The 12,313-nt window shown below is 38.9% G+C and overlaps 1 long non-coding RNA gene across 1 annotated transcript; it reads right to left on the bottom strand.

Moving 5' to 3' along the window:
* Positions 1-11,351: 11,351 nt before the first annotated feature.
* On the bottom strand, positions 11,352-12,133 carry LOC144371371 (uncharacterized). Its single transcript, XR_013431435.1, has 2 exons — positions 11,827-12,133; positions 11,352-11,453 (listed from the first exon to the last, which is right to left on the bottom strand). It is a non-coding gene; the product is annotated as an uncharacterized LOC144371371 (long non-coding RNA).
* Positions 12,134-12,313: the final 180 nt, after the last annotated feature.

Below are 12,313 nucleotides of genomic sequence, written 5' to 3'. Positions count from 1 at the left end.
GAGACAGAATTGGTTGGGGTAGTCAGTCAGAAGGGATCCTTTGGGGAAGGGGAATTTGACTGAGAGCTAGAAGGAGAGAAGAAACACACCAGGAAAACAGCAGCAAGGAAGAGCTTCCTAGCAGGTGCAATAGCATCCACGAAGGTTGGGAGGCTGGGACTGACTACAGCAGGGAGCTGCAGCTTGAGCCTGTTCTAAACATCTCACTCCAACCCTGAGTTCTGTGAGGTCACTTCTTTTTGTCAGCTTTGTCACTCTTGAAACCAAAACACCTGAAAAGAACAATTTTAGAGGAGGAAAGGTTTATTTTAAGAGAAAAAGGGTTTCAGAGGTCTTATCCCATAGACAAACCAACTCCAGGACTGGGGATATGGCTCAGTTGGTATACCCCGCACCATGCACAAGGCTCTGGGTTTAATCCCCAGCACCAAAACAAAACAAAAAAACAACAACAAAAAAAAGATAATCAACTCCATTCTTTGGGGCCTAAGGTGAAGCAGAACATTATGGAACAAAATATATGCCCCAAAGCCACGCCCTTGATGACCCACACCCTACCTGCCTACAGTTATCACTCGGTTAATACCTATCTGGGGATTAATTCACTGACTAGGTTAACATGTTCATAACCAATCAATTCAGCTCTGAACTTCCTTACATTGTCCCACACATGAGTTTTTGTGGGACACCTAATATCTAAACCATAACAGTCATGTTGGTAGCTTGGGATATGCAAAGAAAATGGGAAATTAGCAAATTACATAAATCTGGACTTTTTCCTTCCAGTAATCAATTGGCAGGAGGACAATGATTTTAGTGTAACAGACTTACATCTTTAAAATTCACTCTATCAGGTCCTAGGATTGTGGCTTTGGTACTCAGCTTTCTTCTCTCTTATACTGGTAAAAAGAAAATGACTTTCATTGAAGGCAACTAAAGAAGAAATATGCTTTCACTTGTCAGTTCATTATTTTTCTGTAGTACAGAACAGAAATTGACAAAGTACAGCTTATGGGTCAAATTTGGCCCATGTCTGTTTCTATAATTAGATATATTTGTGTATGTATTTTCTGTGGTTTGTATTTGTGTGGCAGCAGCAGAGTTGAGTTGTTGCAACAGAGCCCACATGGACTGAGAAGCCTAAAATCTTAGTTATCTGACCCTTTAAGTAAAAAGTACGTTAACCTCTGTAGCTCTGCAATAGTCATCCAATCCCATTCACCCTTGGGACTACTACTTCCTGTATGTCTGTCAAAAACCCAATGCAGCATGCCTGCCAGTATGTTCCTTTCCACAGGTAAATCCTCCCAGTACTCCACTTGAGAAAGTGGGCTGACTCTCCTCAATCAGACACCAGGGAGGGGGACCTTATCTCAGCCAGGCAGTAAGAGATTCAACTTCCAAAACCTGCCTTTTCAGACCAGTTCTAGCACCAGCTGTTGGAGGATGGGTTCCCCAAAAGTGCTGAGATGGGGGTTAAGTTCAGATCTTTATTAGGGATCAATACCTATGAAAGGAAGAGAAAAAAGTTAAAGCCCAGTGAAATTTTGATAAAGACTCAGCTAATCATGGTGGGCGAGGAGAGCTCTGGTTCAATCTTAATCATCAGTGTCCTATGCCAGCTGTATTGGTTGGACCTCTGTACCCCCAGCTGGGAAGGGAATGACTTGGGTGAGGGGGGTTTCTACTGCTGAAGCAGATGCTGAAGGAGCTTACAGCTGGAGATTATACCCTGCAGCTGGGAGGCAAGGCCTCCCTGAAGCAGGATCTGGGCAGCATGAACCAAGGAAAGTCTACCATAGTCCCATCACTCATGATGTTTTGATATTCCAACTTCTTTCCATAGGGACGCCCTTATATAATTTCTTCTGCCCAACTTCTAAAAGTCTGCCCCTAACAAACTGACCACATTGATGAAAGGAGGTAAATTTATAATGATTGGTGGGCTACTGTGTACTAACTATTTTATGAATGTGACCTCATGAAAGTAACCCCATCATAATGCTGCAACCTTCAGATGCAGAGACTGAGATTGCTGTGTAAACTGACCTGCCCAGGATCACAGAGTTAGGGAGATGGTATTAAGATATAGTCTGAGCTAGATGGGTGGCACACACCTAATCTCAGTGGCTCAGGAGGCTGAGGCAGAAGGATCACAAGTTCAAATCCAGCCTCAGCAAAAAGTGAGGTGCTAAGCAACTCCGTGAGAATTTGTCTCTAAATAAAATACAAAATAGGGCTGGGGATGTGGCTCAGTGGTTCAATGCCCCTGAGTTCAATACTCCCACCCCCAAAAAAAGGATAGTCTGACTTTAAACCATATTTTTTCCACTATAGCCCACCACAATAAAACAATTATTGTGTGTTATAACAATTTATCAAAGACAATGGGACCATTGAGTCTGCATGAGCTGGCAAAGTAATTCACAAAGACATAGGGACATGTCTCACTGGGTATCAGACATTGTGCTAAGCATTCAACATGGACAACCCCCACAGCAGCCCCTGGAGAAGATGCTAATTCATTCCCCTTTTGTAGATGGAGAGGTTAAGTGACTTGCTGAATGCTAACTGTCACACATGGTCTGTTCAAGAACTGCATACCATTTCTTTCTATCCTAGGTAGAGGAAAGTCCATCTCCACCAAAAGCAAGTACTGTTAGTTTTCTGGTGTCCTCCTAGCAACAGGAGACTATAAAATTTAAGCTTGGGAAACATTTACAATAACACAAGTAGTCCTATAATTGTGTTCATATAGCCCCTGAGACCCAGGTACACAGGATGCAATCTACTTGATATAGTAATGACAGGGTTTGGAAAAGGGGGACAGAAGTGGTATCCCATGGGAGGAATATAGGAATGATAGTCAATCAATTTGGGGATCCTTTTCTTTGTCCCAAATTTTTATCTGTTGCTTCTCCACTTAAAGATCCAGCATTATATGAAGTGGCATTTGCCTAATTTCATTTTATAATATGATAGTGGTAAACAGCATGGGCTCTGGAGTCAGCATTTAAATCTGGACTCTGCTCCTTATTAGATGTGACATCTGCTAACTGTTTTTACTTCTCTGAGCCTCAGTTTCCCCACTATCAGGTCTGGTTTATAATATCCCTTTTCCTGGTGTTTTCATGAGATAATTTATAAAGTTAAACACAGAACAAGCATGCAGTAACACTGAACTGATCACTACAGAACCCGGGCACTACAAGACCTCAGTTCTTTGGCCAGTCAGGTAGATGCCTCCCACTTTCAGCTCAACATCTCTCCTCAGCACAGAAGCCCTGTCCCAATAGGCTGGGATCACACTCATGTTCTCCCATTCCATCTTCAACTGCAGATAATACCACCTCCCTGATCCCTGACCAAATATGAATTCTTCCTACAACCTATCAAGAATAACATCTTGAAGACGCAACATGAGAAGTTGGCCTCTCAAGCCAAGTTCAAGTTGATTTGAATTGCATATCACTCACTACTTGTTAGCTGTGTAGCCCTGGACATGTTTCTTAATATCTCTGAGCTTCCAATTTATCCTATGCACTATGGGAATAAAGTCATACCCACTTCATGAAATTGTGAGATCCATGGGTATAGATATGAAGGCTCTTTGCACCTAACAACCACACTGAAGGTGCACAATAGATGTTTGCTCTTCTCTCCTTTTTCTATTTCCACCTATTCAAAGCAAACACTTTCACTAATAACCCCTAAAAGAGCCTTTCTATACTTAGCAGAGGACTTTCTACACCCCTGGTAGCATGTTTGCTACCAAGAACAAAATTCAACATTTATTATCTAATCAACTCTAACAATACAATAATGGTTAATTGTGTTATGTTTGAAAGTGGAACCCAGTTCACACTCCTAAAATCCACACAATCTTGTGGGTAGAGACTGATTCATAAACCATAATTTTTGAGAATTAGAGGAACATGTAATAGACCATTTACTTCTCATAAGAACCTTATAACCTAAACAGTATTTTTGTACTTATGTGTCAGGTGAAGAAACTAAGATTAAAAAGGCACAGTGGTAAGAGACAGAAGTAGGATTTGGGCTCAGGCCCTTCTTGCCATAATTTAGCTGTAATAAATATAGGGTCAGTGGATGAACCTCATCAAACTTTCAATAGAAAAGTAGGCTAGTCATTCAAAACTTTTTTATCTTTGATTATTTTCCATGTGCTGATGATTGGATTCAGAGCCTTAAACATGCTAAGCGTATGCTTTTCCCCTGAGCTACACCCTCGGCCTCAATGTTTTAAATAGGAGTCAGTTTCAGTTATTAATACTACCATTGGAGAACTATCTTAGAAGGAAGGAAGACACATGCCCCAAAAAAGCTAGGTCTATGATACCTTGTTTTGAAAAAGAAAGGTCTGCTGGAATCATAAGTCAGAGGTAGAGGAGGTGAAGGTGGCATGTGGTCTAATCCCTTCATTTCTAAGATGAGTGAAATGGGGCTGGGATCCTGGCTTAGCAGTAGAGCACTTGCCTAGCACGTGCAAGATGCTGGGTTTGATCCTCAGCACCACATAAAAATAAATAAATAAAACAAAGGTATTGTGTCCAACTACAAAAATATTAAAAAAAAAAAAAAAAAGATGAGGGCTGGGGATGTGGCTCAAGCAGCATCGCATTCACCTGGCATGCACAGGGCACTGGGTTTGATCCTCAGCACCACATAAAATAAAATAAAGATGTTGTGTCCACTGAAAACTAAAAAAAAAAAAAGAAAATTAAAAAATTCTCTCTCTCTCTCTCTCTTAAAAAAAAAGATGATTGAAATGGGGTAAGAAAAGGGAAGAGAACTATTTAAGGTCACAAAGAAATCACTGCAATGGGTCTCCATAGTGGCTATATATCAATCCCAAGGAATATTATTTTTTTAAAATATTTTTTAGTTGTGGATGGACCTATTAATTTTATTTATGTTTGTACATAGTGCTAAGGAGTGATCCCAGTGCCTCAAATATGCTAGGTTACTGCTCTACTACTAAGCCACAATCCCAGACCCCCAAGGAAGACTCTTAATTGGCTCTTTGGGGTGAGATGTTTATTCTTACACAAATCATATGGCCTTGGGGCCAGAGGGCAGTCCTAGCCATGAGAAGGGGACAGGACAGAATTCCTGAGTGACAGCTGTACCAAAACACTCTTCCTGAGATGCCACAAAACTGGCTTATTCTCAGGACTTGGGTGTGAATGTTCTCTCTTCAGACAGGCCACTCCCAACCACTCCACCAAAAGTAGAACTCTCTTCTCACCCTGTTGGTTTGTGTAGTGTTGTCTATATAATTTCATACTTGGATATTAACTTATTTTTCTTTCCTCATTAGAATATAAAGAAGCTCATTGACAAGAAAGGCCTTATCTGATTTATTCAGTACTGTATCCCCAGTGTCTAGAATAAAACTTAATAAATAATGGTGCTCAGGAAATATTTTTAATTGAAAAATGAGGACATCAAGAAATAAGAATGATCTCTTCAAGAACTGTGGATTGGAAACTCAACAGCTACAGGCAAAAGAATTAAACTGAATCCTTATGTTATACCATATACAAAAATTACCTGAAACTGGATCAAAGTCTTAAGTATAAGACCTAAAACTATAAAACTCAAGGAAAAAGTTTCATGACATCAGTCTTGGCAAAGACTTCTTTGATGTGACACAAAAAGCACAGAAAACAAAAATAAAAATGGACAAAAGAGATTTCATCAAACTAAAAATTTTCTTCAGAGCAAAAATAAACATTCAACAAAATGAAAAGGCAACCTATGGAATGGAATAAAATATTTGCAAACCATGTATATAATGAAAGGTTACCATTCAAGATATTCAGGAAACTTCTACAACTTAAGACAGAAACTCCTGAAACTCAATAGCAAAACAAATAACCCAACACATTAAAAAAATGAGCAAAGGAACTAACTGAGTAGACATTTCTCCAAAGAAGACAAACATAATGAATTGGTATATGAAAAGGGACTCAACATCACTTTCAGCAGGGAAATGCGAATCACAACCACAGTAAGACACCACTTCATACTAGTTTAGATGGTTATTATCAAAAAAGCAAAATTTACTGTAAATAAGGATATAGAGAAAAAGGAAGCTTTGTATACTGTTGGTAGGAATGTAATAGTACAGAGATTCCTTCAGAAAAAATTTTTAAAACTACTATATGATCCAGTCAATCTATGTTTAGGAATGTATCCAAAGGAACTGAAGTCAGGGTCTTGAAAAGATATCTGCACTTCTATGTTCACTGCAGTCTTATTCACAATAGGCAGGAAGCAAGATAAACATCCATAAATGGACAAATGGATACTTTATATACAAACAGAGATATAAAAAATTGTGCTCTATTATGTGTAATAAGAATTGTAATGCATTCTGTATTTAAAAATAAAATCAATTAAAAAAGAAAAAGTGATATATAATACAATGAAATATTATTCAACCTTGTAAAAGAAAGATATCCTGTCATTCGTGACAACATGGATGAAATTAGAAGACATTATGCTAAGGAAACAAGCCAAATGCAGGACAAATACAAAAATGAGGAATCTATAGCAGTTAAACTCATAGAAGCAGAGAGGGAAAAGGGTTTGTCAAGGGGGAGGAGAGAAACAGTAGGAATCAGTCGAATGGTACAAAGTTTCAGTTACATAAGGTGATTAAGCCCTAGAAATGTACTCTATAGCATAGTGCCTACAGTTAACAATACTGAACTGTAAACTTGAATATAATACCCTGAAACCTGTTAAGAGTACAAATCTTGCATTAAATGTTCTTATCATCACCATCATCATCAACATCAAAGCACAAGAGGAAACTTTAAGAGATGATGGGCATGTTTATAGCCCAGATTATGATGAGGGTTTCACAGGTGTATACTTTGCTCCAAATTCACCAAGTTATATGTATTGATTTTTAAGTCAATAATCCCTCAATAAAGTGGTTTACAGAAAACAGGGAGTGGGGGAGAAGTTTCCCAAAAGATCTGATGAAAGGGAGAAAGGAAAAGCAGGCTACTCAGATGGCATGACAGCATCTTATGACACCCTCCTATGATGTTTTTAGCAATTCATTTTTAGCAAAATCAATAAAGCAATTACTTTTTCAATAATAAAAAGTGAGGTCAGTCAGACGTCTGGAATCTTTGGTTTCTCATCTACTTCCCTAGCTAGATGGCAGAAATGAGGACATATTTATCTCTGCATGCTTGGCACTGAAAGAGCCTGGGGCAGAGTAGTTACTCAAATCAGGGTTTTGGATGAGTAAACCCACTTGTAACGTCTTAGTACTAGTTTCTAAAATGTTAATGTGCATTTGAATCATCTGGGGATCTTGATGAAATGCAGATTCTGATTCAGTAGGCCCAGGATGGGACCTGAGATTCTCCATTTCTATTAAGTTCCTAGAGGCTGTGCAAACCACGCTTTGAATAGCAAAACTTACGTCTATTGACAGGGAATCTGTGGGCATTCCACTATGAAACAAAAATTCAAGAAGGATTTTCAGAAAGAAAAATGTCAGGGGGATCAGGGAGGTGGATTCTAGTTCCAAATCTGCTATTTAAAAGCTATTCAACTTGGAAAAGTTTCTATACCTCTCTGAATCTCAGTTCCAGTTGCTAAGTTGCCCAGCCCTCCTCAGTGTCTGAGCTGCCATAGTCAGGGCTGGGAGCTAGGGGCAGAATCCAATGCCAACTGGATCCCTCACTGCCCTTAATAAGCTTTAAGATCTTATGCAGGGTTGGGGCTGTGGCTCAGTGGTAGAGCGCTCACCTAGCACGCGTGGGGCCTGGGTTTGAGCCTCAGCACCACATTAAAATAAAAATGAATGGAATAAAGGTATTGTGTCCAACTTAAAAAAAGATATTATGCATTAATATGCAATCAAGAATTAAGACCAACACATACCATAGGAAAGAATCCTAGAATTCTCCCAGCTACTACCCAGCATGTTGACCTCTAATTTTGTATTTAACCCTACTTTATAAATTATCTCCCACCCACATTCTGATGGTTTTCTTATTTCTTCCTTTCTCTTTCTTATTGAAGATTGGATCTAAGGGCACTCTACTACTAAGCTACATCCCCAACCCTTCTATTTTGAAACAGAGTGTCACTGTGTTGTCCAGGCTGGACTTGAACTTGCAACCCCTTCTGAGTTGCTGGGATCACAGACATGTGCCACCATACCCAGCTGTTTTCATTGGTCTAACAGAGTTTTTTTCTAATCACCAGAACCACATTCTTTTTTTTCATATTCCAGTGCTAGGGATCAAACCAGGGCTTTACACATGATATACAAGAACTCTACCGCTGTTGGATTGTGGGATATTTCTTATATATAATGTGCTAATCTGGGGATGGCAGCCAAGCTGAAACATAAAATTCATCAATGTTTCATATACACCTGGTACACAAATGTTGAAGGTAATTTTAATATATTTTCAATGGGACTTCATTTTGACTGTGACCCATCACGTAAGCTCAGATGTAAAGTTTCCTATTGTGACATCAGAAAGTGTTGAATTTTAGAGCACTTTGGATTTTGAATTTTAAATGGATAAATAAAATTTAATAGAACACTATTCATCCACAGAAAGAAATGCAGTACGAATAAATAATATAATGTGGATGAATTTTGAAAACATTATTACATGAAAGATGCCAAATACAAAAAGCTACATGCTTTATAATTCCACTTATATGCAGTGCTCAGAATAGGCAAATCTATACAGATAGAAAGTAGATTAGTGATGTCTAGGGCTAAAGAGATGGATGGAGAGTGATTACTAAAGGATAGAGCTTCTTTGTGGGATAATAGGAACTAGGGTGTTTTGAGTTTCCTGTACTAATGATTGTACAATTTTGTGAATATACCAAAATCACTGAATTGTACACTTTAAATGGACAATTCCATGGCATAAGAATTATGTATCAAAGCTGTCGATAAAATGTATAAAGAAAATATTAGATAATACTACAATTGGCACTTGAATATGAAAAACAAAACATTGAGGAAAGAGATATGGCAAAGTCTGAAAAACAGTGGATTAGATCAGCCATCAGTCTAATAACCCAATAAGTTGAATGTTGTTTTCCTATTATAGAGGAAACTAGCCTCCAAGAAACAAATCACTCATCGAAGGGCATAGAATGTGTGACTTTTGAACCCAGGTAGCTGACTCCAAAACCAGTGCTCTTACCAAACATGCTATTCTGCTTCCTAGGCCCCAACCCCCAAATCCAGTATCCAGTCATACTCTCAGCAGTCTCTCTTATACCCGACCTATACCAGTGAGCACATACTGCTCTGACTTGGGCTTGGAGACTGCGACAGATGGTAGTTTCCATACAGTGGGGATAAACAAGCTCATTGTACAGAGAGGGGCACTAAGGACCAGGTCACACAGGTAGTCAGAGTCATCACTGAAACTCCTGGGAGGGGGGTCTAAGGCCAAGATAAACAGCTGGTCACTAAATATCCAAAGGCACTCTACTACTTGGAAAAGTTTCTATACCCATATGTAGAACTATCTGGAAGAAATGTATTCCTACTTGAGACCATATTTCCCAGATTATCTTGCAACTAGGTGTGGCCCCAGATGAGCAAAGGGCTCAGATGTGGATTTACTGACCTTTACTATAGATAGTCCCAACTTTTCTTGCTTGATGCTAATTGGGCTGCCACAACTGGGGGGCTTAAACAACAGAATTTATATTCTTATAGTTCTGAAGTCTAGAAATTTTGAGATCAAGGTATCAGCAGGGTTTGTTTCTTGTCAGGCCTCTTTGCTCTTAAAAGAAGCCAGAGGAAGTGTTTTACTGCTCTTTATGTGACTTTCCCTGTGCACATGCATCACTGATCTCTCTTCTTATAAAAACACCAGCTCTCTTGGATTAGGGCCCCACCCATAGAACCTTGTTTAACTTTATCATCTCTGAAAAGGTCCTATCTTCAAATATAGTCACTCTAAGGTACTGGGGGTCATGCTTTAACATAAGAATTTTAGGGTGACACAGGATTCCACAACAAATATTTAAAGTGTTTTATGTGTCTTGTTAAAAATCAGGGAAAAGATGGAATTAATTTAATGGTATATTTTACTTAATGTAGTATATCCAAATATTGTCATTTTTCAACATGCAATCAGTGTTCCAAACATTTTTATATTTGGTTATTAGTACCAAGTCTTCAAATTGCAGAATGTGTTTCATATATCAGTTGGGATCAGCTACATTTAAAGCTCTCAGTAATCGCAGGTGACTGATAGTAGCCCTATTAAACAGCAGTTTTAGGAAGTGGCATTGCCAGGTCTACCAGGCACTTCTATGCCTTAGCCCACACTGTTTTTTGGACATGAAACAGCCTACTCTCCTTCTCAGATCTGGGCTCTTGCTCAAACTTCAAGGGCTTAACATAAATGTTACCTCTGCCTTAAGTCTTAACACAATCTCCAGAGGAGGGGTTCACATTCGTATTCCTACTGGACCTTGTATCCACCTCTTCTTGAGTGACTGCCATGCTGAATGATTAATTTTAATATTTATTTTTTAGTTGTAGTTGTCAGTACTTTATTTATTTTTATGTGGTGCTGAGGATCAAACCCAGGGCCTCGCATGTGCCAAGTGGGCTGAGCCACAACTCCAGCCCCTGGATGACTAATTTTTATGTCACTAAAAAGCACAACCACTCAGAAATCAGTATGTTGGGTTATCAGAATTTCTTTAAAATTTCCAGTGAAAAGAGAGGCGGGGAGGGAAGGAGGGGGAAAGAGAGGAGAGGGAAAGAGAAAGAGTTATAATTTAAAAAGTGATAGAAAACATGGCTTAGAGTAGCATTGTTACCAGAAGACTGAACCACATATTCGTACTACATATTTGTACATGCACACAATACAACAGTGTGAGATTGCACGTATCCTTTTTTAAAAAATTAGTATATTTCTCTTTTACATAACTGTCAAAAATACATTGAAAAATTGGAAGGATGACTCTTTCATTAAATTTGTGGCTTTCATCACTGAGTCCAGGCAGGAAACTCTAGTCTCAATTCTGAACCAGGAAGTAGGTAGTGGAGGCAGGTTGCACATGGTAGAATGCACATCCCATCCTTTTTTTCAATAATTTCCACATTTTTTATTGGCACATTATAGTTGTACACAGGTGAGATTTGTTGTCACATATTTGCACATGCACACAATATAACAATATAATCTGGCCAATATCACTACCCAAGACTTCCCCTCTCCCTCCCCTTCCCACCATTTGGTCCCCTTCCTCTACTGATCTTCCTTTGACTTCCATGAGATCTGTCCTTTTCTTTTCCATTTTCCTCTAGCTTCTGCATATGACAGAAAACATACATCCCTTGACCTTCTGCGTTTGACTTGTTTCAGCTAGCATGATGGTCTCTAGTTCCATTCATTTTCCTGCAAATGACATAATTTCATTTTTCTTTATGGCTGAATTAAACTCCATTGTGTATTCCTCTCATCCTCACCATCTCATTTTCTTCATACCACATTTTCTTCATCCATTATCTATTGATGGACACCTAGGCTGGTTCTATAGTTTGGCTATTGTGAATTGTGTTGCTGAAAACATAACATTCCGTTCTTATTAAAGCAAGGTCTTAGAAGTGGTCTACATCTCTTCCAGGTACATCCCATTGTGCATATCTTAGGAGCTTGGCCACACTTACCTATAAGTGGAAACTACACTATGATAAGGGGAAAATGATGAAGTTAGGGGTAACAAGATAAAGAACATGAATATCCAAAACTAAGTCAAAAATTTGAGCACCTAGATTTGCAGCCGTCCATCATGGGGGTGTCTGGCCATGCAGAATGCAAGTGCAAGTGGCAGTCAGTGAATGCTCCCCAAAGCAACCTATAACCAAAAATGATTGGAAGTTATTGAATAAACATGCCCACTTTTTAACCCACGGTTGGCATAACTTTGAGACATTCTAAAATGTTCCCAGAGTCCCCAGAGGTACTGAGCTAGTTGCCTACATGGTAACCTGTTTTCCTCCCATTTCATTTCCTGAATCCTCTACTCATGCTTCCTGGGATCACTTCCAAGGTACAGTGCTTGATTCTAGTTTACTTCTGGGAGAGCCCAAATGAAGAATAGATCTGGGATTCCTGGAAATCCAGAAGAAAACTAAATATAACTGTTGTATTTAGAAAGCAGAAGACAAATCAGTTATTCAATTGAAGCAAAACATTTTTCTCCTCCCTACCTTTTTCCACTTCATTTTAAGCAGCACTAATTACAGCCCTACTTT

Source organism: Ictidomys tridecemlineatus, chromosome 16 (assembly GCF_052094955.1).
Source record: "Ictidomys tridecemlineatus isolate mIctTri1 chromosome 16, mIctTri1.hap1, whole genome shotgun sequence".
Taxonomy (NCBI): domain Eukaryota; kingdom Metazoa; phylum Chordata; class Mammalia; order Rodentia; family Sciuridae; genus Ictidomys; species Ictidomys tridecemlineatus.
The sequence above is the reverse complement of the archived record's forward strand: the minus strand, read 5'-3'. Positions and strand labels throughout refer to the sequence as shown.